This window comes from Gopherus evgoodei, chromosome 3 (genome assembly GCF_007399415.2).
Source record: "Gopherus evgoodei ecotype Sinaloan lineage chromosome 3, rGopEvg1_v1.p, whole genome shotgun sequence".
NCBI lineage: Eukaryota > Metazoa > Chordata > Testudines > Testudinidae > Gopherus > Gopherus evgoodei.
Window position 1 is genome coordinate 119,878,715 of NC_044324.1, and position 26,439 is coordinate 119,905,153.

Below are 26,439 nucleotides of genomic sequence, written 5' to 3' on the forward strand. Positions count from 1 at the left end.
AGACCTGGGGGTGGCGGGAAGCTCCGGCCAGCACATCCTTCACCCGCGCTGGTTCCCGACGCCCCCATTTTCCTGGAGCAGTGAACTGCTATTTTCTCGTGGCTTCAGGAAACACACCATAATAAATAGAAATAAACAATTTCATTCTACCACTCAGGTTACAGAAGTATTTTGACTGTTACTATTTGTGTAACAAATCCTGTGCTCACCCTGGAAAGAGGTGCAGAATTTGCTTAGTTGTCCTCCTCGAGGTTGGAGGGGAGAATGTTTTTCCTGTATTCTCATTTACAATAAGGCCACTTTACACTGTTTTAGCGTTGTAATGGGATCTTTAAAATAAGGCCTCTTTACACGTCCAGAACAGTGTAGGAGGCTTTGCTGTAACTGAGAATCAAGCCCTTAAGTATATATGGTGGGAAAGAATGAGTGAAGTCCTGGCATTTATTGAAATCAAATGCAAAACTCTGATTTCACCCACTGAGGATCTAGATGAGTTTGTAGTTCTGATTTTTTTTTTAATGGAAGTATTTTAAATAATGATTGATGTTTTAGTACTCTCTGGTATTAAAAGAAGAGTTAATTCTGTTTAATCTGGTTATACTTGATGGCTGATATAGTCTGACTTTGGTCTGGATTTGTGCAAGTAGAATATAGCTGAATATGAATCATTTTTGTTACTAAGATATCGTGTAACTTTATTTTTCTAAGCGTTCCACAAGAAAAAAAATTTCCTTCTTTGTCATTTCTTTGTGAATGAAGAAACTGTATATATCAAACTGGGTGGAGCCATCTGGGTATACAGTCGACATACTTCACTATAGAAGGACTCCAAGTCTTGTCAGGACTTAAATAAAGCCTAACCAGTTCTGAAGCCTCATTTCTGTGGAAATGACATGAGGTACGGCATTTGTAGTTGATACACAAGATGAGCATATTGCAAAATGGCTACAAAATCTATTTGACTGACCATAGTGACTTGCTTTTTAAAGACAACAAAACTAGAATATTAAGACAAGGGTGTGGATTTAATAGATGTGGAAGTGTACGGGTTGTCGCTACAGTGACTTGAGTTTTGGCTTTCTTAACCATTATATTGTTGTGGGTTCCCCTCATCAGTCAGGGGAATAATACGAAGTATTCAGATTAAAATATGCAATGGTTAGTATAAATTTCGAAAGGCTTCCAAATCAAAATAATTATCTCTGGTTAACCAATGTACCTTTATTAAAAGGAACTGCCTCTAACTTACTATACAAATACTATATTTTCTAATAGTCTTTGATTCTTTTCTTCTTTTTCCCACTTTTTTCCTTTAGGGTGTGGGTGTGTCAAATCTCAAATTTTCCAAATCTCATTTCATTTTACAAATAATTAGCTGTTGTTTGTCCAAATGTCAGCATTTCAGCATCTTACTGCTAAACAATTGCAATACAAAAAGCTTTGCAATCTCATTACAAAATAATTATACTTCATAATGGAGAGTGTTTATGGTGGGAAAAGGTCAATGGGTTTTTTCTTTTCTAATAGTTTTAAGGAGAGCTGATCCTGTAATTTACAATTCACCTTTTTCCATAATAACATATAACTAGTTTATCAAGTCTGCTCAGCAATTTCTAAAGTCCATTTCAGGGTTCCCTTTATGTGTGGAATAAATAAATAAGTGTAATTTGCATAACCACACTTAATATTGAAAAAGATCAATATCTTCAATATGTCTTCAAATAAGAATACAGATGTAGCAGAGATTTTATTCAGGATTTTAAAATGGCGTTCTTAAAGGGAATAAATAAATCGAATGTAGAACAAACTGAAATAATGGTGGAAAGAAATGGGATGACTAAGACCTTTGCCTCAGTTTCCCCATATGTAAAATGGAAATAATACCAGCCTCTCCAGGGTGTTGAGAAACATAACTAATCCTTGGATGACAGATGCTGCTGACCAGAAAAGAGTTTTTGTCTGATTCTTCCATTTTCCTTTTTTCTTCCAGACCCCCTCCCAAACCATAATGATTGTACAGAATGCCTCCCCAAATGGAAATGCTTCTTAGTACCCAAACTTTTTAGTTTAATGCAGGGATGTCTAGTGTTTGTGATCTGGCCATCAGCAATGGAGCCTGGAGATGATTCTTTCAACCTCACATAGTTTTCCTTGTTTAGCTGAGAGACTTGATGGACACCAGCTGTGTGGAGGTAATATTCTATGCTTTTTGGTCAATTTATTGGTAAATCCAGTGAAGAGTGTTCTAGCTGCAATACAAAGTTTTTGTGTAATACCTAAAGCCTTCCAAAGAAAAGTGTCAGTTCTCTCCAGACCCATCACAATTATTTTATAGACTCTAATTCTGTCTTGGTTTTCTTTATTTTCTTTTAGGCTTGTTTTTAGCTAAAAAGCATGGCAGACCTGCATGCCCCAGTGCTTATGCATCTTTGTTGCGTCTAGTCTGAGAATTTTGGGGGAATTCTCTGATTGCGCTAGTTGCTTGGGCCTGGTCTACACTAGGGGCGGGAGATTGATCTAAGATACGTCGACTTCAGCTATGCTATTCTCATAGCTGAAATTGATGATATATCTTAGATCGACTTAGAATCACTTACTTCATGTCCTCATGGCGCAGGATTGACAGTCGCCGCTCCCCTGTCAACTTTGCTTCCACCTCTCACTGAGCAGTCGACGGGAGAGCAATTGGCAATCGATTTATTGCATCTACACTACATGCGATAAATCGATCCCTGATGGATTTAATTGCTGCGGCAGGTAGTGTAGACCTACCCTTAGTTAATATTGGTAAAAATGCTATGGGCTGGCCTACGGTAGTGTTCCTGTTGCTGCTCATACTTATATAGGAGCACCACTGGTGGGAGAATTTCCTACAATTCTTAGGGCTCAGTCTTCTCAAGTGGTCAGTGTGACTGCACCTGTGTGAAGCCCCAGTGAAATAAATGGGATTTGACATGGCCCTGGGGCCTGCGCTGCATTGATCCAATTGCAGAGTCAAACCTGATCTGTGTTTATAAGAAGGGCAGAAAATCTTTCAGGGTCTCTCAAGCTGCTCCAGGTGAAGTCAACAGTTTATTTGCAGATAATCTATTTTAAGCACAAAATGCTATTAGTAAAGTTTAAAAAAAAAAATTGGAATCAAATCTGCTAGTTTGCTACTCCAGGAAGTACAATATGTTAACTTTCTGACAGATGGTAATTTTTGTTCATTCAGATTTTTTTTAACTTTTTAAGTGTGTGTGTGAGAAATATCTTGTAGCCTCCCCCCCTCAACAGTTTGTCTCAACTTAATTTCAAATTTTAATGTTGATATTTTGACTGATTTTCTTTTTGAGTGAGTTTTAACTTTTACAGAAAATGTCTGATTGGCCTGGGGATTGACACCTCTCCATTCTGCTGTATTCTGGGCTGTGGTACAGTTCATTCTTTGAATAGGGCGGAATTCTTTTTTCCAATAAAATGAGGAGTTTCACTTTAGTGGAAAGATTTGAAGAATATTCACTTTCTTTCCTTTAATCTTTTCAAGCTGACTTTCTTTTCAGAATGGCCATTGTTCTTCTGTGGCAGCCTGCCCAGACTGAAGGGAGCCAGTGTTAGGAATGAAAAATATATTCACTTTGAAGAAGAGAGTTTAACAAATCTGAAAGGACAGAGACCATAAATATCAGAAGAATAGAGCTGGTTATTAAAATGGCTTGATTTGTGGTGACTGAAATAGTGGTAGACGTGGTTCTTGAGTAGCTTAGTATCTACAAGACAGTTCCCTCCTAATATGCACACCCAGTTACATTATGCCTGTGTCACACTTGACCCACCTGCTCTATTTAAACTGGATACAGGATGTGTGGCAGGCAAAACAATAGGCTGAATGAAACAGGAGTCACTCTTGACTTGCCTTGTGTAGTGTGGAGAGAAATAAATTATTTATGCAGCTTTGTTCAGGTGGAAAGCTAGGTAAATTTTACTGTCTGTTCTAGGTAATGAAAATTCATGCTGTAAAAGATCAGGACACTATACCTCTGTCAGTAGTTTCTTCATTAACCAGACCTAGCCAAAAATTACTTGAAGTAAAAATTTAACCGATGACATTAATGACTTGTTACAGACAAGCCTTTCAGTCACCACAAATCAGCCTGGGTCTATGAAAGTGGGCAGTACCTTGGAATACATTAGAAACCTTTTCCAGCTTAATATAGGTAAGGAAACTCAATATGGTTGATATCTATGCACTAACTTTCTGTATAGTAAACCTCAAGCAAATTGATCATGGATCCAGCGTTTGGGCAGTGACACTGTTTTAACAAATGTTTGTGTAATCTGTTTATACGCTTCTTCTCTAGTTGTGTCCTAGAAGGTGTTGTAATTAGGTTAAATGTGGCTTGTATATTTTCCTGTTGTCTTTCTTTAAACATTCATTATCTTTATCAGCATTGGCAGATCATCTAATATCCCTTTTGGAATTGCATTTAAGATGTCTTGGAAGAATATAAATTTAAGCATCAGGATACTTAAAAATATTCCCTTGTTGTAATCTGTGACTTGGATTGTAGTTACCCTGCCTCTTGGATTCTGATCTCCTGCCTTCTATGCGTGTGAGTTGGGGGTGTGGTGGTTTTTTTTGTGTGTGTTTTGGTTTTTGTTTTTTTTGCTACTCACCCTATCTTATTTTTCATCTTTCTTTTCTTCAGACTCCTGAGTTGTTTCTGCTGATAATGGGATAAGGCTTTTGTGGTTTTCCTGTAGCTGGAGACTTTGCCTGGCATATCAAAGGTTTTGTAATTCTTGTAACTTAAAATGTCTATTGATTGCTTGAATCTTTTTAAAGCAGTTCAACAGTCCAAGAAATTTAGTTGTAATCTTTCAATATGGCTGACTAACTGCAGTAGTTCTCTCTCTTAAGCACTGGTGTATGTTTGTCAGTGGGGGACACCAATATGTTTAGGGCTACTAAGGCCTGGTCTACATTGGGTGGGGGGCGTTGAGTTGATATAAGTTATGCAACTTAGCTATGTGAATAACATAGCTGAAGTCAATGTACTTAGATCTACTTACCATGGTGTCTTTGCTGCAGTATGTCGACAGCTGACGCTCTCCCGTCGACTTTGCCTGCGCCTCTCACTTTAGTGGAATAGCAGAGTCAACGGGAGAGCGCTCAGCAGTCGATGTGTCGCATCTGGACTAGATGCGATAAATTAGCCCCCGGTGGATCGATCGCTGCCCATGGATCCAGCGGGTAATGTAGACAAGCCTTAAGATTTACTTGACTCACTATCTTTAATTTAATTTGTTCTACTTGCTGTTTGTTTCATTAGGCAGTCTCTACATGAGCTGTGAAGTGGGAGAGTGTTGATTTTATTTTGGCGAGTGAAAAGTATCATTTGTGGTATTAATCCCACTTAAATTTAATCACCAAAGACCCGTTTACGTTAAGACAGTATCTCAGGGCAACACAATTATTCTTTACTAACAGTCATTGATTTATTTTTAAAGAATTATTTTCAGGTTTTGTGTACAATTGAGATTTTCTTGTTTATATTGTAGAAAAGCTTTCTTCTCTTAATCGAGAGGTAAAACTGTGAAATGAGTTTCCTTCTCCTACTTCATCTGCTTACAGATTAGTCATGCCATAACAAGTGATTATGCATAGTAGGCAGGCTCTCTGTAACTCAGGCTTTGTCTACACTAGCACTTCTGTCAATTAAAACTTTTGTCAGTCAGGGATGTGACCGCTACTGCTGCTGGGGTGGTTTAATTATGCTGACAGGAGACGCTATCTCCTGCCAGCACAGAGCAGCTACACGGGAGACCTTACAGTAGTGCAGCTGCAGTGGTACAGCTATGCCGCTGTAAGTTCTGTAGTGTGACATGGTCTCAGATGCCTGACATGAGGAAACCAGCAAAAACAGGGAAGACTAGCCTTGGGGTTTGACATAATTTTTTTAAAGATATATAAAGGCTACTAGGATGATCTGAGGAATGGAAAACCTATCTTATGAAAGGAGACTCAAAGAGCTTGGCTTGTTTAACCTAACCAAAAGAAGGTTGAGGGGAGATATGATTGCTCTCTATAAGTATATCAGAGGAATAAATACCAGGGAGGGAGAGGAATTATTTAAACTCAATACCAACATGAACACAAGAACATATGGATATAAACTGGTCATCAGGAAGTTTAGACTTGAAATTAGATGAAGGTTTCTAACCATCTGAGGAGTGAAGTTCTGGAATAGCCTTGCAAGGGGAGCGGTGGAGGCAAAAGACATCTCTGGCTTCAAGACTAAGCTTGATACGTTTATGGAAGGGATGGTATGATGGGATAGCCTAATTTGGGCAATTAATTGATCTTTGACTATTAGCGGTAAATATGCCTAGTGGCCTATAATGGGACCCTAGATGGGGTGGGATCTGAGTTACTACAGAGAATTCTTTCCTGGGTGTCTGGCTGGGGAGTCTCACCCACATGCTCAGAGTTTAGCTGATCGCCATATTTGGGGTCGGGAAGGACTTCTCCTTCAAGGCAGATTGGCAGAGGTCCTGGGTTTTTTCGCCTTTCTCTGCAGCGTCGTGCATGGGTCACTTGCTGGAGGATTTTCTGGACCTTGAAGTCTTTAAACCATGATTTGAGAACTTCAGTAGCTCGGATATAGGTCAGGGGTTTGTTACAGGAGTGGGTGGGTGAGATTCTGTGGCCTGCGTTGTGCAGGAGGTCAGATTAGAAGATCATAATGATCCCTTCTGACCTTTAAAGTCTCAGTCTAAAAAGTAAAGCATTTTTTCCTAACAAGAACAAAACAAAAACAACCCACTCCCCTTCCTCCTGTATTAGCAAACAAAATATCTTCAGAGCTTTTTGGTACACACAGAGAAATAAAGTAAAAAGGGGGCACAAACACCATTTTTCCCTTTCTTTCTAGATTACTCTTAAGAAGTAAAAGGAATATTTTTTGGGGGTGGGGAAATGGGGGAATCCCATTCAGAAGATGAGATTCCACTGAGTTAGCTGATTGGGTAAAGTTAATAATCTCTTTACACCCTGGTGAGTACAGAGTGATGGATCTTGAAGACTTTTATCAGGAGTCCTCTCTTAAAATGGCCTTTCCTAATGCTTGAAAAGAAGAGTGGAGTATTACAGGTTCTTCCGTTCACAGCTCTTTTGCCTTGAAAATCCTCACACTCTCTCTTCATTTGTGTAAATGGACTCTAGGATCTGGCTTCTGCCTCTCCTCATATTGGCTGTCTGCGGTTTAGGGCTGTTGGATGGGGGTTCCACTGGCAACCCTGTGGAGCTGCAAGCTGGTATTAGGGAGGCATGTTTTGGTGATGACAGCTCTGCTGTTGTGAATGGTAGTATTCACATCTGACAGTGGCACCATTTCTTGTCCTCAACTGTGAATTATTCAGGGATTTCTCCTTAGACTTTGTGTATCGCTGAGACAAACTCCAAATCCCATCAACTAGTTTAAATTTTCAGTACTACCTCCACAGTCAAAAACAAATCTTAAACTTAATTAATGTAAAAACTATTAAGAGTTAAAAGGGATTTCACAGCTGAGCAACAAAATGGCAGATGAAATTCAATGCTAAGTACAAAGTAATGCACATTGGAAAACATAATCCCAACTATACATACAAAATGATGGGGTCTAAATTAGCTGTCATCACTTAAGAAAAAAGTACAGAAGAGGACAAGAAAAATGATTAGGGGATATGGAACAGCTTCTTTATAAGAAGAGAGTAAAAAGACTGGGACTCTTCATTTTAGAAGAGAAACAATGGGAGGAGGGGGAATATGATCATGAATGGTGTGGAGGATGTGTTTACTCTTCCAAAAAATACAGGAACCAGGGCTCACCCAACGAAATTAATAGGTAGCAGGTTTAAAACAAACATAAGGAAGTACTACTTCATACGACTTAGTCAGCCTGTGGAATTCATTGCCATGGGATAGTGTGAAGTTCAAAAAATAAGTGGGTTCAGAAAAGAACTGGATAAGTTCATGGAGGATAGGTCCATCAATGACTATTAGCCAAGATGGTCAGGGATGCAACGCCATGCTCTAAGTATCCCTAAACCTCTAAATGCCTGAAGCTGGGAATGGAAGATGAGATGGATCACTCGATAATTGTCCTGTTCTTTTAATTCCCTCTGAAGCATCTGGCAGCGTTAACTGTTGGAAGACGGGATAGTGGGCTAGATGGACAATTGGTCTGACTCAATATGGCCATTCTTATATTCTTTAGTATTTAATATCTGAAAAGTCAGGGGACCTGTGATTTTGCAGGACCTAAAGGCTCTCCTTGCCCAAACAAGTTGCATGGATTACAATCTATGGCCTTGAATAGCAGCTGTCTTGGTTGTAAACAGAATTCATTCTCAAGAATGAATGAAATACCAGGCAGGGAAAATACATACACTTTTCTTGTCATTCCGTATTTGTTTAAAAAGTCAAAATAGACCAAATTTATGTGCCTAAGATAAATAGGGATGAGAGAGTGTGCATCTTAGACAAATGACCTAAGGGTCATCAGCCTACTAATCTCTTGCCCTCCTTTATGGTATTTCTATGACACATTTAATATGTACACATCTCTTCTTGGGCTCTGGATCAGACTGTGAATTTGAAAATCCCTGCTTGGGTTTACAAGCTGTTCTTTCTATAGCCCCTTTACATTTCTCTTTCCTACCTCCTCCAGGGTTTGTTTATATATCTTTGTCTGGTTTATATTTATATTTATAAGTTTTTGTATATATAAAAAGTTGAAAACTGTGGTTGAGCTGCTAGAATGAACGTGTAGGAAGAGGCTTGCAATTTCATGAATATGCTGGAAAATCTTACAATTGTGCGTCAACATGAAAAGGTCCCCACCCAGTTGGGCAGCCACAAATAAGCATGCACAGTTCTGTGGGGGTAGCAACAGTTGGCTAGCTTTCTTGAGCTTGACTTATTTAAAATGAAAACCTAATTTCACTTCCAGATGTGCTGTATATGGCTTTCTTTTTGATCTTTGACTTTATTTGCTGTCTAAACCTTATGTGCTCCTTCTCAACCAAGGGAGGAATTGCTTTGTGTTTTTTTATTTTAGGTTGGTCTGTGCTGGGAACTTACATTGGCATAGCAACATTGCTTTTGTGGAATTTTTTTTTTTTAACCCCAAGAGATGTAGGGTGACCAGATGTCCCATTTTTAAAGAGACAGTTACGTATTTAAGTTCCCCTACAGTGTTCTGACTTTTTCTTAAAAACTAGCAAATTGTCCAGTATTTTATTCTGTAACCGCCCCCCACCCCATCCCCTGTCAATACCAATGGGTCCTGCTGCTGACTGGATTCCTTCTCGTCAGCTGCCTGCTCACCTGCAGCGGGGGTGAGCAGTGGCAAACAGTGGCGGTGGGTGTGCAAGGTTGGTGGTGGGGTGAAGATGCAGTGCACGGGGCTGGCTGTTCCCCTCGCTGGTCCATCAGCGCATCCCCCACTGCGTGCCAGCTCTCAACCAGCAGGGTCTCACCCCCCCGTCTCATTTCTGGGAGGCACTGGCTGCGGTGGTTGGTACATATGAGAAGGCACCACACAGTTGTCACCTCTGCTGCCCACCCATTGGTCCTTTACATGCTTCTCTCTTGCTGTCCTTTTCCTGCTTTGCCCCTCCACCCACGCCCCGCTGCTCTCCATATCTCCCTCAGTGGCACGCGTCCTGCTCCCAAGGCTGTGTGGAGAACCAGCCCCTGGTTGGAGCACTGAGCTCACCAACAGGCTCCATCCTTCCCCTGCTGCCTCTGGCTGGGCAGAGCCCAGGACTCTCTGGCCTGGGGTGCTGGCCAGGAGGAGCTGAGCCCTGCATGAGCTGAAGTCCTGCACAGCAGTGGCATGGGGAAGCCTCTCTGCCCCTCAGCTAAGCTCTGGAGTGGTGGTGGTGAGTGATTTTTCCAGCCTGTTCACAACCCGAACCTGCAGGCACCACAGTAGCCCCCCGGGCAGGGGTTTAGCACCCTCGTCACCCATCCCCATCCCTGGGTCCAGCCCCCAGGGAGCATGGCTGCTCCATCCCCTAGGCACACTTCTCTGCTGAGCCACCTCTCTGGCCCAGTTCGTTGAAGCCCCTGCAGTCAGGTTCCCTGGGTCCTGGTGCACAATGCATCCTTAGAGCTTAACCCTTTCCTGCCCATGCTGTAGCTAGGAGATGGGAAGCGGCTGGGTTAGGTCTGTGGCCAGCAGCAGCCTGGATGTGTTGGCCGCCTTTTGACACTGCGGGCAGGAAGGGACAAGCTGCTTCCACCCACCCGGGAGTTATAGGGGGCAATGAGGGGAAGAGATGAGCTATGTAAAGACATGGGCCAGATCCTCCCTGCCCCACAGCTTGAAACAGCTCCCATTCCTTCCCTCCCACATAGTGCTGAAAGGCTGCTGCTGGCTCCATTCTGGTGTGAACGCTGGCAGAAATCTGGGGACCCTGTATGCCCCCCTATGTTGCCTCAGGAAGGCGTGGTACCAGGAGAGGCAGGTCTGTCTTGGGGGCATGTGAGAGAGGTAGGTAGGGGTGTGTGTGTGTGTGTGAGAGAGAGAGAGACCCCCTCCCTGTTTGTGGAGGGTAGGGTGTGTGTGTCGCCCCTCCCCGTGTGAACCTTAAAGATAAGGTAAATAAAAAGAATCCAACTATGCAGTATTTCTTTTTAACGGCCTCAGTCAACTTGATGTTAATCTGAATGTTAGTACGATTGATTGCTGTTGAACTCGCTTGAATATGAGTAATTTTTACCAGGCGTCCTGTATTCAGCATAGGGAAATATGGTCACCCTAGAGAGGTGCAACTATTATGACTTAGCCCCTAGTGTAGATAGTATTAAGTCAATGGAAGAATTTGTCTTTCAACCTAGCTACTGCCTCCTGGGGAGGTGTATTATCTATGTCGATGGGAGAACCCCTCCCATTGGCATAGGTAGTGTCTACACTGAAGTGCTATGGCTTGTGTGTTCTGCATTTGTTGTTCATAAGACCTACTTGGGTTGGGGAATCACTTTTTAGTATAAAGATTAGGTTTGTTCTAGTTTACATATCTACCTAGCGGAGGATGATCAGACGTCCCAGTAATATGGGGCCTATGTCTTATATATGCAACTGTAGTCCGTCACCTTCTGAAAAAGTGTCCTGTTTTTTCACACTTGCTATCAGGCTAGGCAAGGGTGACCAGTCTCTTAATAAGTGCATACATGCATGTGTACACTGAGTAGTTTCTGCTCTTTTGTTGCATGTCCTGCTGCTAGTAGCAAGGAAGGGAAAAGAACAGAAGACTTTATGGAGTCCAATAGGGTCCTCAGTTTGCAGGTCTTGCTTACTTGGGAAGTGGTTAGATTACAGTGTCGTGCATTATAGATTTGCAAGTAAAGTAAGTGTGTGTGTTTGTATGCTCATTTTATGTATAATATATATTTAAAAAAAATAAAACTAAGATACTCAGGCTGTTACAGAAACATCCTGGGGACTTTTTTAAACTGACAATTTTGGCAGACAGTATGGTTTAATTACATCTTATATGGATTATTGTAATTAATTTGTTCATAAGAACAATACTTTGCACTATAACATCTTTCATTTGATTGATGGACAAGTTATAAAAACTAACGCTCTGGCTACACTATGAAGCTTTTAGCAACACAGCCATGCCGCTAAAAGGCACGTAGCGTAGCTGCTGTTTGTCGTTCAATATGTACTACTTGATCTTACCCAAACACCGCACTTTTAGCCAGTCTTTAGTAAATTAACTTAAATATTTATTACATAAAAAAAAAAGACAAGGAGAATTATTAAATAGTTAAAGTGAATCATGTACATTATATAGTTGATTTCAGAGCCTATAGATCAGGATAAAAGCAGTGTTGTTAAATCTGCTAGCTTACAGCAAGTCTCTGGATCACCCAAAAGATTGGGGGTCCTCGGTCCGTTGTTCAAAGCTTCATTGTTAGAAATCATAGTCCAGAGATGTGGAACAGGAAAGAAGCAAGAAGGCATTGTTACAGTCTCCAATTTATACCTCCCAGTCCATGTGCATGGAAAGTTAGTGTCTCAAACATGGAGTCAGACCCTGCTGAGTCATAGGGCCTCCATTGTCTATATGCTCTCTGAGGTGTCCTCAGGAGGGTCCCACTGGAAGTTGACTCTCAATGACCCATTGACCCTGGTTGGTCTTGATGTAATTCTGTCTTGTGGGTGGAACACAATATGTTTGGGATACAAACATAGCAAAGATCCATAACTTCATATACAGTGATAATATACACACAGGATATTGTTCAACAGATTACAGTTTTTCCAGTGATACCTTACAAGGCATACTTTGTACAAGATTTATCACAGTTGTGCACCAGTGGTGAAAAAAGCATGGTCACCTTTTTTTCTACACAGTATTGACTATACATTTAAATTACAGAATGAAATAAGGGAGGAAAAATTAATTACAGTGGAACAGCTAGTGTTGGAGTGACAGTGACTGATGAAGGGTTATGTGGTGAGATATTGGCTGGATTCCTTAACTGTTCACTTCCAGAGCTTTCAGCATTTTTTTAAAAATGTAGAATTTATGTAAACAAAGAGTGTGTGTGTGTGTGTGTGTGTATGCGGGGGATGGGGATAGGCAGGAAGGAGCTGTTAGCTGAACTTCATTGAAACACCTTTGAACCTGAATTCTTTTTTTTGCAGGGGAAGCTTGTCATATTCCTTCTGTGCTCTTTTGGCTGTGTGCTCCCTAGAACTCTGCCACCTCTGCCTGTATCAGTTTACATCTGAGTATGATTTAAAAAAAACCCTCTAATTTTAACTAAAATTATATTTCAAGTTAAGTCGATTAGGAATTAGTTTATGCTAAACTGATATATGCTACTTTTAAACTGAAATAAGAGTGTCAACAAAGAGGTTTGCACTGGTTTAATTACACTGGTTTAAAAAAACACCTTTTAGTTAAGCAGGTGTAACCTTTTTCTTCATGCAAGGCCTAAGCCTCACTTAGGCAGAAAAAGTTTGTGCTGCAGCTTGAACCTGGGTTTCAGCTACCATCCTAGACTATAACCCACCATAAATAGGGCATTGGAGAGACAGTGTTTCTAATGGATAATGAGCTCTGGACTGCTCCCAGCATTGCCACAGATTAGGTTTGTCCTTGGGAAAGTCATTTCACCTCTTCATGCCCCTTTTTTCCTCTTCTGTCCCATGGGTTATCCTATCTGTTTAGATCAGTGGTTCTCAACTCACAGCCCAATCAGCACACAGCTGCAGCCCATGTGACATCCTCAAGGCCATACAGGTAGTGTGTATGTATATTGTGTAGATGCAGCCCACATAATACCCACAGAGCTGCATATACAGCCCACAATGGTAAATAGGTTGAGAAGCACTGGTTTAGACAGTAAGGTCTTTGTGGCAGGGACTCTTTCATACTGTTTTGTTCAGTGCTTAGCACAATGGGGCTTTGATCTTGGTTGGGGCCTTTAGGCATTCCTGTAATAAAAATAATAAATAGTTATTTTAAACAGTAACATCCCTATAATAGGATTTTAATGTGCTGAAAGGTCAAAAGCGCTGTGATGACAGAGAAACAAATTAAAAAACAACTTCAGAGTAATGCTGTGGTTGTGCCAGAAGCTGAAAAAAGCAAAGCAATACAGTGCAATACAGTTCTGTAACTTACCGTTCATACAACTCTTACAGTGTACTTAAGTTAGAATATATGGAACTGTATGTGAATGAGAAGTTATATGAAAGAGTCATGGTCCCACAGGATATGCTGTGCCTTTGACCTTTTAAACAGTCTTTCAGAGAGTGTATTCCTGCTGCTGATAATCCCTGGCCCTCCATTTTTCTCAAGGGGGAGCCCCATGACTCCCTTACTCTGAGACGTGGTCCCTGTCTTCAGTACTTCTGTTTCTCAGTGAGGCTCTTCAGTAGGTCCAAAGGACATTGGACCCCCATTGGATGCATTCTCCGCTTGATAGCTATGAAACTGGAAAATGTTGGCAGTGACAAAGGGACAGCCTTTTCAAAAGAGGACATCATTCTGAGACAACAGGGTTACCGTATAGTGGGTTAAAACGGAAAAGCAAAGCATAATATTTTCACTCGTCTTCGACTATGGACGTCAGGCTTGTAGGAAACCTCCCTCTGACTGTCTCTTGGTCAGTCCCAGTCTTTCAGCTTTTGACTGACATCCCTTGGGCAGCTGCTCCCAAATTGGTCAAAACTTCCCCCCCCTCCCATTTCTTTTCTGAGCCCCCAGCCTATAATTTTTGTTTGCTTTGCCCTCTCTTTTCCTGTTATGGCTAGAAACCTGGCCATTGTGTTTGAATGTTTTGCAGGAATACTTCTTATCTGGGCCATTGTTTTGCCTTTTGTGATAAATGAAGCGGGGGGGGGGGGAAGGTGGGAGGGGGAAGCGCCCTTTTATGGACACCCAGCCATCCAGTTAGCTATAAAACCCCTGTTAGTAGTTGTTCTCTACTTGCTTTACCTGTAAAGGATTAAGAAGTCCATAGATAACAGGAAGGGAGTGGGCACCTGACCAAAAGAGACAACGGGAAGGCTAGAATATTTTAAAATTGGGGGAAAAAATTTCCCCTTTCTCTGTCTGTCGGTCTCCCGGAGAGAGGGGCTTGCAGCTATGCTGTAAGAGCTTGGCCAGATATGAAAATCAGATCATACCTAGAAACTACTAATTTGAAACCTCAGATACGTAAGTAGATCAGGAAATGTTTAGGAAGATGTGATTAAGTTTATCTCTTTTATTTCTTTATGGCTTGTGGACAACTCCTGTGCTAACCCCAGGTGCTTTTGTTTTGCTTGTAACTTCTAAACTGGACCTTAAGAGAGTGATCTTGATGTTTAAATCCTTTGTAGGTGTTTGTTTTTTAAATCTAGCGAAAAGCCTACGTTCCAAATGTATTTTCTTTCTTTGTTGTTTTTAATAAAATTTACCTCTTTTAAGAACAGGATTGGATTGTTGTGTCCCTAAGAGGTTTGTGCATGTTCTTTAATTAGCTGGTGGCAACAGCTGATTTCCTTTGTTTTTCTTTCTCAGCTCTTCCCTGGTGGGGGTGTCTTCCTGGGTTCTCAAAGGGGTTTTGCACTTGGGTGGTGGCAGCATCTACCCATCCAAGGTCAGAAAAAAGCTGTAACCTTGGGAGTTTAATACAAGCCTGGAGTGACCAGTATTAATTTTTAGGGCTTGTCTACATCAGAAAGTTGCAGTGCTGGTGAGGGAGTTACAGCGCTGCAACTTAGGAGGTGTACACATCTGCAGGGCACCACCAGCGCTGCAACTCCCTGTTTGCAGCGCTGGCCGTACTCCCGTTTTGTCTCGGGTGTAGAGGATCCAGCGCTGGTGATCCAGCGCTGGTAATCAAGTATAGACACTTACCAGCGCTTTTCTTGACCTCCGTGGAATAAGCAGGTATCCCAGCATACCTGAGGAAGCCTCTGGTAATCAAGCTGGTCTCCTTCCCCGGTTTGCTCTCACGTTCCCCGAACCCCCGAGCAAGCAGGTCTCCTTCCCTGCGGTTTGCAGGGCGGTTCGGGGAACGCGAGAGCAAACCGCGGCGAAGCTGGTCTCCTTTCCCGGTTTGCTCTCTCGTTCCCCGAACCCCCGAGCAAGCAGGTCTCCTTCCCTGCGGTTTGCAGGGGGGTTCGGGGAACGCGAGAGCAAACCGCGGCGAAGCTGGTCTCCTTTCCCGGTTTGCTCTCGCGTTCCCCGAACCCCCGTGCAAGCAGGTCTCCTTCCCCGCGGTTTGCAGGGGGGTTCGGGGAACGCGAGAGCAAACCGCGGCGAAGCTGGTCTCCTTCCCCGGTTTGCTCTTGCGTTCCCCGAACCCCCCTTTGAAGCCGCCCAACAGCGCTGCAGTGTGGCCACATCTAACACCACTTGCGGCGCTGGTTGCTGTAAGTGTGGCCACTCTGCAACGCTGGCCCTATACAGCTGTACTAATACAGCTGTAACAACCAGCGCTGCAAAATTTTAGATGTAGACATGGCCTTAGAATCCTTGCAGGCCCCTACCTTCTGCACTCCAAGGGTATGTCTACATCTACAATTTTGCAGCGCTGGTTGTTACAACTGTATTAGTACAGCTGTATAGGGCCAGCGCTGCAGAGTGGCCACACTTACAGCAACCAGCGCTGCAAGTGGTGTTAGATGTGGCCACACTGCAGCGCTGTTGGGCGGCTTCAAAGGGGGGTTCGGGGAACGCAAGAGCAAACCGGGGAAGGAGATCAGCTTCGCCGCGGTTTGCTCTCGTGTTCCCCGAACCCCCCTGCAAACCGGGGAAGGAGACCTGCTTGATTACCAGACACTTCCTCAGGTATGCTGGGATACCTGCTTATTCCACGGAGGTCAAGAAAAGCGCTGGTAAGTGTCTACACTTGATTACCAGCGCTGGATCACCAGCGCTGGATCCTCTACACCCGAGACAAAACGGGAGTACGGCCAGCGCTGCAAACAGGGAGTTGCAGCGCTGGTGATGCCCTGCAGATGTGTACACCTCCTAAGTTGCAGCGCTGTAACCCCCTCACCAGCGCTGCAACTTTGTGATGTAGACAAGCCCTAAGTGCCAGAGTGAGGAATCAGCCTCAACACCCTTCTTGCTTGGTTTCTTTTAACAATCTAACAAACCTTTTGATATAACTCCCTAGCAAGTAACTCGCCATAAACACAGAGGCATGTACTATATTCATAAATAAGAATACTCATATATTTCCCAGTTCGAGTATAAAGGGGGTGTGGAACCACAGACAGAGGGGTAGGGAATAGATAGTAATAGGCAGTGCTGGGTCGAGATGCTGGTTGGCATTTTACTGAATTAGGTAGTATATAAAAAAAAAAAAAATTCAAAGTTAGAGCAAATCAGTGACATAGCTCTATGTGCCTTGGTAATGAAGAACCCTGATATATTTGCATTTATATGCAAGGTGTTAAATTAAGGACTGCAAGAGATCCTTTGGCTCCAATTTTGCCCTCTGGTTTTGTAACAAAAGAGCTAATCCTGAAAATGACACTAGGATTTTTGCCAGTATAGCAATGTTGAATAGGGGTGTTTTTTTCTTTCTTTTTAAAAAAAACACTGCTATGCTGTCAATAGCCCTAGTGTATGTGCAGTTATATTGGCAAGAGTGTGTTTGCCATTATAACTTACTTTGTTTGGAGAACCAGTATAAGGTATGCTGACAAGGCATACCCTAATTGGAATCAGTGGCATCTACCCTAGGAGAATTTGCTGGGATAGCTGTACTGGAGCCTTTTCTAGTACAAACAAAGCCGTAAACTCTTGTCTCTCCTGGTTTATTGACCAAGTGAATTTGCCTGGCCTTGAGTGCAAGGTTGCTTATAGGCAGCAACTGGAAGATAAGCATTATTATGCATATATTCAATAATCCATTAAATTGTATGCATTGCAATGTTCATTTTAAGTTTAGATATAACTTACTACTTAGCTGTCAGACACCTCTGTTTTCACTTACTCATGCTGGAGTATGTCAACATGTGGCTGTGTTGCCACTTCCTTGAATCAGTATAGATTGAAAGAATCGTGACAGCATGAATAAGAGTAGTGGCTCAGTAGATAACACCAAGATATTATCTCTATCTTTGATGCAGCATATTACTTCAGGCAATATTGTGGAGACATTAGTAAAGCAGGTCTTTTGATTTGATTGTACTGTATTAATATGTACTTGGGTCCTGTTAATACTTGTATGAAAATGTGTATTTGAAAAATACTATAAATTTTTATTGGGCATGGAAATAAGGAGAGTGTTAAATGTATTTTAGCATAGAAGGAATTTTGACAGAGTAGTTCTAAACCACTAGAGCTGGGGTCGGCAACCTATGGCATGCATGCCAAAGATGGCACGCGAGCCGATCTTTAATGGCATGTTGCTGCCTGCTGGGACTCCAGCATACCATTAAAAATCCTGCCCAGCCCAGCCCGGCCCGCTCTCCTCTGCCCTTCACTCCCACCATGGGGGCAGGGAGCAGAAGCATAGGCGTGCGTATGGGGTGGGCACATGGCCCCAATCTGTCGGCGCGGCAAGCTGCGGGATCCACGCTCCTGGGCCAGAGCGCCTGGCTGAGCGCAGCAAGCTGCTGGCCTCTCCCCTGCCTTCCCTCCTCCCCTGGAGCCCTCTGGGGGTCTGGGCTGCATGCTCCCACTGGGCAGTGTTCGGCTCCGTGGGGAGATTGAAAATGTTAAAGCTTTCTATAATTATTAAAATGCAAATTGTGAGCATCATCTCAAAATACACACAGAAATATTCTTAAATCAAACTCTAATATGTTCTCAAGCAGTGTCTTTCTGTATATTTTGTCATTGATGGTATTATTTTATGGTTGGTTTGTCTGTGTACAGTGAAGAGTATCTCAGTTCCGCATGTGGATCAAGGTTCTTGGGCTCAGTAAAGCAGCTCACCATAGATATTTTAGATGAAGGGCAAATAATATTCTTGTGTGTGTGTGCTTGGTCTTTTAAAAATAAAAAATGTAACACCTACATTAAGTACAATTAGAGAGGATACTTAAAACTATTTATATAAAATTTAAGGTGCCTAAGTATACAAATCCAGCAACAACATGTCTATGGCCGTAACTTTAACTTTAGAAAGCTGTTTACTGGACTTCAGTTATACGGGAAGGAGTTAATTTCTGTTGTTTTTGGAGATGGCTGTTCTTTCAGTGAGACTCAGACTCCTACGTCACTTAAACATTTTTGGAAGTTTTACCCAATATGACTGAACTGTAGGAACTGTCTGATATGATACTTTCTGTTCTTAGATTTGTACATAGATTAGTATATAGTCTCAGGTCTCTTTCTATAACTGATTTGATTCTTAGATTTTTATATATATAATATGTCATGACATACCTGTGTTTGGCTAGAGATTCAACTAGCTCATGCCTCTGCAGATTTAACAAATATAAGTTTTTGATAGAATAGCTCTGTGAACCAAGTCCAAATCAGGTTTTGTCACACCGCTGTTTTTCACATCAGAGTCAGGCGAAACAATATGAAATTCCTTTTTGTTTTCCTCTGGGTGGGTCTGCCTAGGCAGAGTGCTCTCATCATCAGAGATATGTATATAGGTAGTAATGGAATGGTTTCCCTATTACTCATCTAATAGCTATGTAACAGTGACAGCATTACTTGTTCCTTATTAGTGACACTGCTGCAAGTTTTAGCTAGCAGCCACTGTTGGGGGGAAAACCTAACTTCTGACACAGTCCGTCTGCTGACGGATCAGTCTCAGACTCCTGAATCTGTTATCCATCATCAGCATAGTACACGCTACTAAGGCAGCTAAGATTTTTAAGCTTATAAACAGCCCAGCAAGAGCAGCTGGTCTTCAGATCAGTTACAAACCCAACCCACTATCCCCCAAGGATGTGGACTTGGAGAGGAAAGAGGAAGTATATAGTAGCTGCTCCTATCTTGTAGAAGTCACATATACTGTACAGTGAGAAGCTAATAGCAGGTGCAGGACTTCAGTGGAAATAAAACTGGAACAACCTCATATCCCCAGTTTTGGTTTCACCTACTTTACAGAGGTGACATTGCTGGGGAGACACATGTGGGCTCGCTGCCCCCTGAGATTTCTGCCAGGGTTTTTGTTTAATATATATAATGTAATTTGTGAGGAGTGGTTTCATAATATGTGCCCTCTCCACTATCAACAGTTGCGAGTCGCCTCTAGGGTAAAGTAATGCAATGCCATTCCTTTTTTTCCCTACATCTGTAGCAGCTTCATTAATATTTCAGAGACTGACTCTAACCTATTTATTGGGTTTGGAATACCATTTTTTGATAATACTTTAGCTTTCTCGATTCAGGTAAAAAGTCTGTACTAAAAGCAGTTTATTTTATTTGTTCAGGTTTATTTTTAAGCTTTGTCTTAGTGTGATTCTGTTCTGAGAAGGGACTTTGTGAAGATAGTATTGTGTTCCATGTTTATAGTGTTTCACCATTTGCAAAATGGTTTTTCTCTCCCCATAAAAATGTATGTGTGTTCTCCCTTCGGTAAGTATTTCCTTCCAAGCATCATGCCACAACTCCAGCCAGCTGCCCACCCACAATAACTGGCTACCTCCTGCACCACGTAAAAATAAGTCTCTATCCCTGCCAGAGCGCTTGTTGAAAAGAGTTGTCTCTAATCCTAGGTCCCATGTTCCAGCTAGGAGATGGTGTTGAGGTGGCCTAAACCATAATGGAATGGCAGATCTGGATAAGAATGTGTTTGAACAAAATCTTCACAGGAAAGAAGACCTGGAAAACTTCTGCTGGTTTTTTGGTCATTCCATTTAAACTTAATTTAGTAGTTTATTTCAACAATAAGCAAACATACTGTAAATCCTACACCTGTGATGATTTAAAAAAAATAATTGACATAGCTTTCTTTATCAATGTTAGTGATAAACTCTTCTGTTCTAAAAGAAACCACTGACTCATAACCGTAAGGATAAGTATTATGTAAGTGTCTATGCTAGTGTCTGAATGAACCTGTGAGCATCCTTGTGTGAACTATAGCAGTGGTTCTCAAACTGTGGGTCGGGACCCTGTTTTAATGGGGTCACTGGGGCTGGCATTAGACTTGTTGGGCTTGAGGCCAAAGCCTGAGTCTCACCACCTGGTGCTGAAGCCGAAGGACTTCACCCCTGGGCGGCAGGGCTCGGGCTTCGGTGTGAGCCCTGGACAGCGGGGCTCAGGTTTCAGGTCCCCAACCCGGAGCTGAAGTCCTTGGGCTTTGGCTTTAGCCCCCCTGCCTGGGATGGCCAGGCTCAGGCTTCAGTCCCCCCTCCTGGGGTCATGTAGTAATTTTTTTGGTCAGAAGAAGGTTGCAGTACAATGAAGTTTTGAGAACCCTTGAACTAGAGGCTTCCAGAAGCATGAAGAGTCTCTGATAGAGTTGGCTGCTCATGCGGTTAATGTGGGTGTTGTGGATGCTCTCCTGATGAGCCTGAATGAGTGCTTACTAAGCACTCACTGTTAAACTACTCCTAGGAAGCCATTGAGATGTCAACCTCCATCTCCAGTCTGCATATGATGTCAGTATTCGTCACCCATTTGGTAAAATTTCAAAGATGCTTTTTGTGCTTTCTCCCATGCTGCCACTCGCACGTGAGGGCTCCTCATAAACGTCTGCAAAGTGCATTTATTGGCCTTCTCAAATCTCTCCTTAAAATTCTATTCTGTCGTGATGCCTAGAAAAAACGTAACCATGGTTGGGCAGTTGATGTGGTGAAACAGCTGTTATGGTAATTACTATTGTCTTATTATCGTGGGTTCTCCTGTTTGTCCCTTGTCTTGTACTTTAGGCCGTAATCTTTGCCCCTAAGAGATTACAGCCTGTCCTTTTTATACAATGCTTTGTAAAGTGGGAGCCCTGATCAATGACTGTAGATGCAACTACAATATAAATAATATATTCCTAAATATTTATGGTTTTCCAGATGTTCTGTGATACTGTCTCTGAAATATTTATCTCTCTGATATTTGACAAGGAACAAAATATGGCTTCTCTTAATGTCATCAGTTAGGAACACTTTTCAGAAAGAATGAGTGAAACTGTGGATTCTTGAAAGATTTAAGATTTTGTAATCTATAATTACCTCTTATTTTGCAAAATGAGTTAGTTGACTAGTTATTATTGAACAGCCACATTGGTGGTGCTGTTAATAAAACTGAATCAGTTGTCAGAAGCATATTAGAGCTCTAAAATGATTGATACCATCGCCTCTTCTCTTTGCATAGTAGAAGCTATTTGTCCTCTTGGTGTCCATGAAAATAATAAATTTTCTTCCAGGTTGACTACACAGTGACACACTGTACCTCAAAATAGAGCCCGTAACCCCCATATTCATCATTCATAAAAGATTGTGATATTTCATACAAAGCATTCCATGTAAGAGATCATGTGAAAGGTCATAATCTGCTCAAACCCATTGTTCTGTCAAAATATGTACATCATTAGCATCTATGAAGTTATGAGACTTTATGTATGGTTATTGTTGAAATATGGTGAGAGTTTGGGAGTTGTCCACAGCTAGATATCCAGTGACAACAAAGGAGGTGATCCACAGCCAGACAGCCGTTAAATGACCATTAATCAGCAGGAATGTTATAAACAAGAGACTTACAATTCTGAAAGAGTTGTGCAAGCATCACACAATGAGGATTGCTCCACTCTGGGACACAGGAAAGCACACCAGAACATGTCTGGGCTAGTGTTTTCCAGGCACATGGACTAAGGATATAAAATAAAGGTATGATGCCACTGTCTCCTTTCCTCTCCCCAACTATGCTGGAAGCCACAAGAATGCTGGGAAGACAAAAACTTGAACTGAGGACACTGGTTCCAGGCTTAAAGGGGAAACCTGTGTATTAAGGACTGTGACCTACCTGCAACATCCAGTAGGGTGAGGGAAACTGCTTGATCCACATATTAGACTGTACAGTATGGTTTAGGATTTAGACTGTGTGCTTGCCTTTTATTTTTTTTTGGTAACTATCTCTTCTCTTTTGTGCCTACCTCTTATAATCACATAATCTATTTTTCTGTAGTTAAAAAAACTGGTTCTATGCTTTATCTAAAACCATGTGTATTGGTTGAAGTGCTTGGGGAAATCTCCACCCAGCTTACAAAGGCTAGTGTGAGTCCTCTGGGTAATGGGTAATGAACTTACACACTGGTCAGGTTTCTGACCAGGGCAAGATAGTACAGTTCTGAGATACAAGGCTGGGGGCTTGAGGGGAATTGGCTGGAGCTTCTCTATTGTTGGTTCATGAGTGCAAAATGTTGGGTGTGTCCCAGACTGTGGATGGTTGTGTAAGTGCAGTCCCTGCCAGAGGTTGGTAGCTTGCCAACAACATCACAGCGTGAGAGGCAGCCCAGGTTGGTGGATGGAGGGCTCAGTGGTCCCACAGTCCAGGTTGCACCCTGGGAATCCCATCACATACTCAGGGCCGGTGCAAGAATGTTTCGCAATCTAGGCAAGAATTGCACCTTGTGCCCTCCCCCCCCCATGCCCCTGCCCAGAGGTGCCCCCCTGCAGCAGTTTCCCCTCTCCACCCTGCGGTGCCCCCTCCGTGGCAGCTCCCCACCCCAGCTCACCCCTGCTCCGTGTGCGAGCACCCTGAGCACGCCGTCGCTGCTTCACTTCTCCCGCCTCCCAGGCTTGCGGTGCTGTCATGGTATAATCCCCACTCTGAACCTTAGCATCCAAAAGATGGGGTACCAGCATGAATTCCTCTAAGCTCAATTACCAGTTTAGTACTTGTAGCGCTGCCACCAACCAGGAATTCCAGTGCCTGGTACACTCTGGTCCCCCCAACACCTTCCCCGGGGACCCCCAAGACCTAGTCCCTCTGGATCTTAACACAAGGAAAGTAAACCCTTTCCCCCACCGTTGCCTCTCCCAGGCTTCCCCTCCCTGGGTTACCCTGGAAGATTACTGTGATTCAAACTCTTTGAATCTTAAAATAGAGAGGAAAATTCATCTTCCCCCACCTCCTTTTCTCTCCCCCTCCTGGACTCTCCCTGAGAGAGAAAGTAATCCTAACACAGAGAGAGAATTAACCTTTCTCTCCCTCTTCCCTCCTTTCTCTCCACCAATTCCCTGGTGGATCCAGACCCAGTCCCCTGGGGTCTCACCCGAATAAAAAAACAATCAGGTTCTTAAACAAGAAAAGCTTTTAATTAAAGAAAGAAAAAACAGTAAAAATTATCTTTGTAAATTTAAGATGGAATATGTTACAGGGTCTTTCAGCTATAAACACTGGGAATACCCTCCCAGCCTAAGTATACAAGTACAAATTAAAATCCTTTCAGCAAAATACAAATTTGAACTCCTTCCAGCCAAATACATATTTGCAAATAAAGAAAACAAACATAAGCCTAACTCGCCTTATCTACCTAGTACTTACTATTCTGGACATATAAGAGACTGTATCAGAGAGATTGGAGAGAAACCTGGTTGCACGTCTGGTCACTCTCAAAACCCAGAGAGAACAACAACCAAAAACTAACAGCACACACACAGACTTCCCTCCCTCAAGATTTGAAAGTATCCTGTCCCCTGATTGGTTCTCTGGTCAGGTGACAGCCAGGCTCACTGAACTTGTTAACCCTTAACTATCTGTTTATGACAGGGGCCTAAGCTGATTGGGAGGTGGGAGAAGTGAAGCATGCTCAGGGAGGAGGCGGGGCAGGGGTGAGCTGGGGTGGGGAGTTCCCCTGCATGCCGCTGCCCCCCACTTTACTTGCTGCAGGCGGCCCTCCCCACGCTCCTCTGCCCCAGCGCCCTCCGCCTAAATGCCGACTGCAACCAGGGCGGCTGAAGATCCAGCCGCCACGGTCGCTGCCGAAGAAAATGGTGCCCCCCAAATGCCAGTGCCTTAGGCTACCGCCTAATTCGCCTAAATGGTTGCGCTGGCCTTGCACATACTCTCTCTGCATTCAGGGTCGGCTCTGTTTTTTGCTGCCCTAAGCACGGCAGTCAGGCGACTTTCAGCGGAGTGCCTGTGGGTGGTCCGCTGGTCTTGCGGATTCGGCGGCATGCCTGCGGGAGGTCCACTGGTGCCGTGCCATCGGTGTGCCCACCGCTGAATTGCCGGAACCGGAGGACCTCCCACAGGAATGCTGCCAAAAGCCGCCTGCCTCCCACTCTCACAGCAACCAGCAGGCCACCCCCATGGCTTGCCGCCCCAGGTATGTGCTTGCTGTGCTGGTGCCAGGAGCTGCCTCTGTCTGCAATGCTATTCTGAGGGGGGAAAAAACGAAGTTGTTTCTTTTACCTGTGCACCTGAACATCGTATTGCCTATTCATTTTATTATAGGGTCGAGCAGGGTACTTTATATTGGCCCAAAATTCTGGTGTTTGAATAGAAGTTTCAGAAGAGGTCTTAGAAATCCTTTTACTATGCAGTGGAATTAACAGTTCTATAATTTAAAGGTGAGCTTGCTTCCCAACTTTAAACCTTATTATGGATTCTCAACATCCCCCCAAAATGAAACCAGTTCTCCTGAAACATCACGTGTTGCATTTCAAACCAGGGTAGAATTTTTACGTAAGTTGTTTTTTTTGGTGGATAGGCAGGAGATTTAAAGTTAAGGTGTTTAAATTCCTCTCCATCCATTTTTAGCATTTCCCCTAACTTTTTTTTTTTTTCTGGCTCATCAAAGCTCCAAAATTGTTTAGCCTAGTTATTCAACGTCTTTTTTTGATTGGCCTTGTTGACCAAGGGTGGTCTTAGTATTGTGGTGAATTACAATGGTATAATAAAAAGAGCTTGTGATGGATGCCATGTCAATACCGCACAGAAAAACAGGACAGGGAAGGAAGGGGTTAACTAGGAGTTTATTAGAGCAGGGACATAAAGGAGGCAAAGGAAAACTGGGACAGTGACCCCAGGGAATGAGTAAAATACTCATATTACTCCTACTGGAGCAAGAAATTTCTGACCCTGCATCACCAAAAAAGGAAGAATTGGCTACCTAGCCATTTAGCTGTATTGCTTATAAGAAAGTCAAGTTGTTCCTTTTCTTTCTTCCCACCCCACAGATAAAGCAAGCCATTCTTTACTGACTTGCTTTTTGATGTGGAAGAGAAGGCAGTGTTAGTAAATGTAACTGTAATGGTAAATGTAAAGTGCAATGATGAATGTAAAGTGCTTGTGATCAGGTGCATGTACTCTGCAATAAGATAGATAGGAAATGGTAGAACAGGGCTAAAAAGAAGTTCCAGGAAAGAGAATGGAACGCCCTCCTCCTAGCCCAGGCAGCAAACAGACTCTGGAAGCTCCCAGAGCCAGAAGGCCAGGAACTAGAAAATGGTCGTAAAGAAGACTGTGGTGCTTTGAAGAGACTGTGTAAGTTAAGGACTCTGTTCCCCTGCACGCCTATCCTCTTAGTTTGTGGTTTTTCACTTTTAATTTTTGTTTTTGGACCAGGCGGAAGAACCCCTGTCCTGACACCATAGATGTTGGGGCCAGGATGGAGATTGGTGATGGTGCTTAGAGTCATAGACTTTAAGGTCAGAAAGGGCCATTATGATCTTCTAGTCTGACATCCTGCACAACACAGGCCACAGAATCTCACTCACCCACTCCTGTAATAAACCCCTAACCTATGTCTGAGCTGTTTGAAGTCCTCAGATCATGATTTAAAGACTTCAAGGTGCAAAGTATCCTCCAGCAAGTGAGCCATGCACCATGCTGCAGAGGAAGGCGAACCCCCCACCCACCCCCGGCTTTTAATCCCTAAATGCATGACTTTGCCTGTTTCACTATTAAATTTCATCCTATTTTTAAATGCTTGTGCTTCCCATCCTTTGGCCCTCCTGGGTAATCATTGGCCCACACAAGGTTGTGCTTAGCTTTAACAGATTCTACATATTTCAGTAAGATTTAAAGTCACTTGTATTG

General features: G+C 42.9%; 1 protein-coding gene across 5 annotated transcripts in view; it reads left to right on the plus strand.

Annotated features, from left to right (window-relative positions):
- UTRN (utrophin) overlaps nt 1-26,439 on the plus strand; it is a 638,628-nt gene that overhangs the window by 26,304 nt on the left and 585,885 nt on the right. Inside the window, exon 1 of one of the 5 annotated variants that reach the window (XM_030556492.1) lies at nt 22,361-22,433. The exons of the other annotated variants lie outside the window; for them this stretch is intronic. The gene's annotated coding sequence lies outside the window, so the exon portion shown is untranslated. Of the gene's footprint in view, nt 1-22,360; nt 22,434-26,439 lie in introns of those variants that run through there. 5 annotated transcript variants of the gene reach the window in all.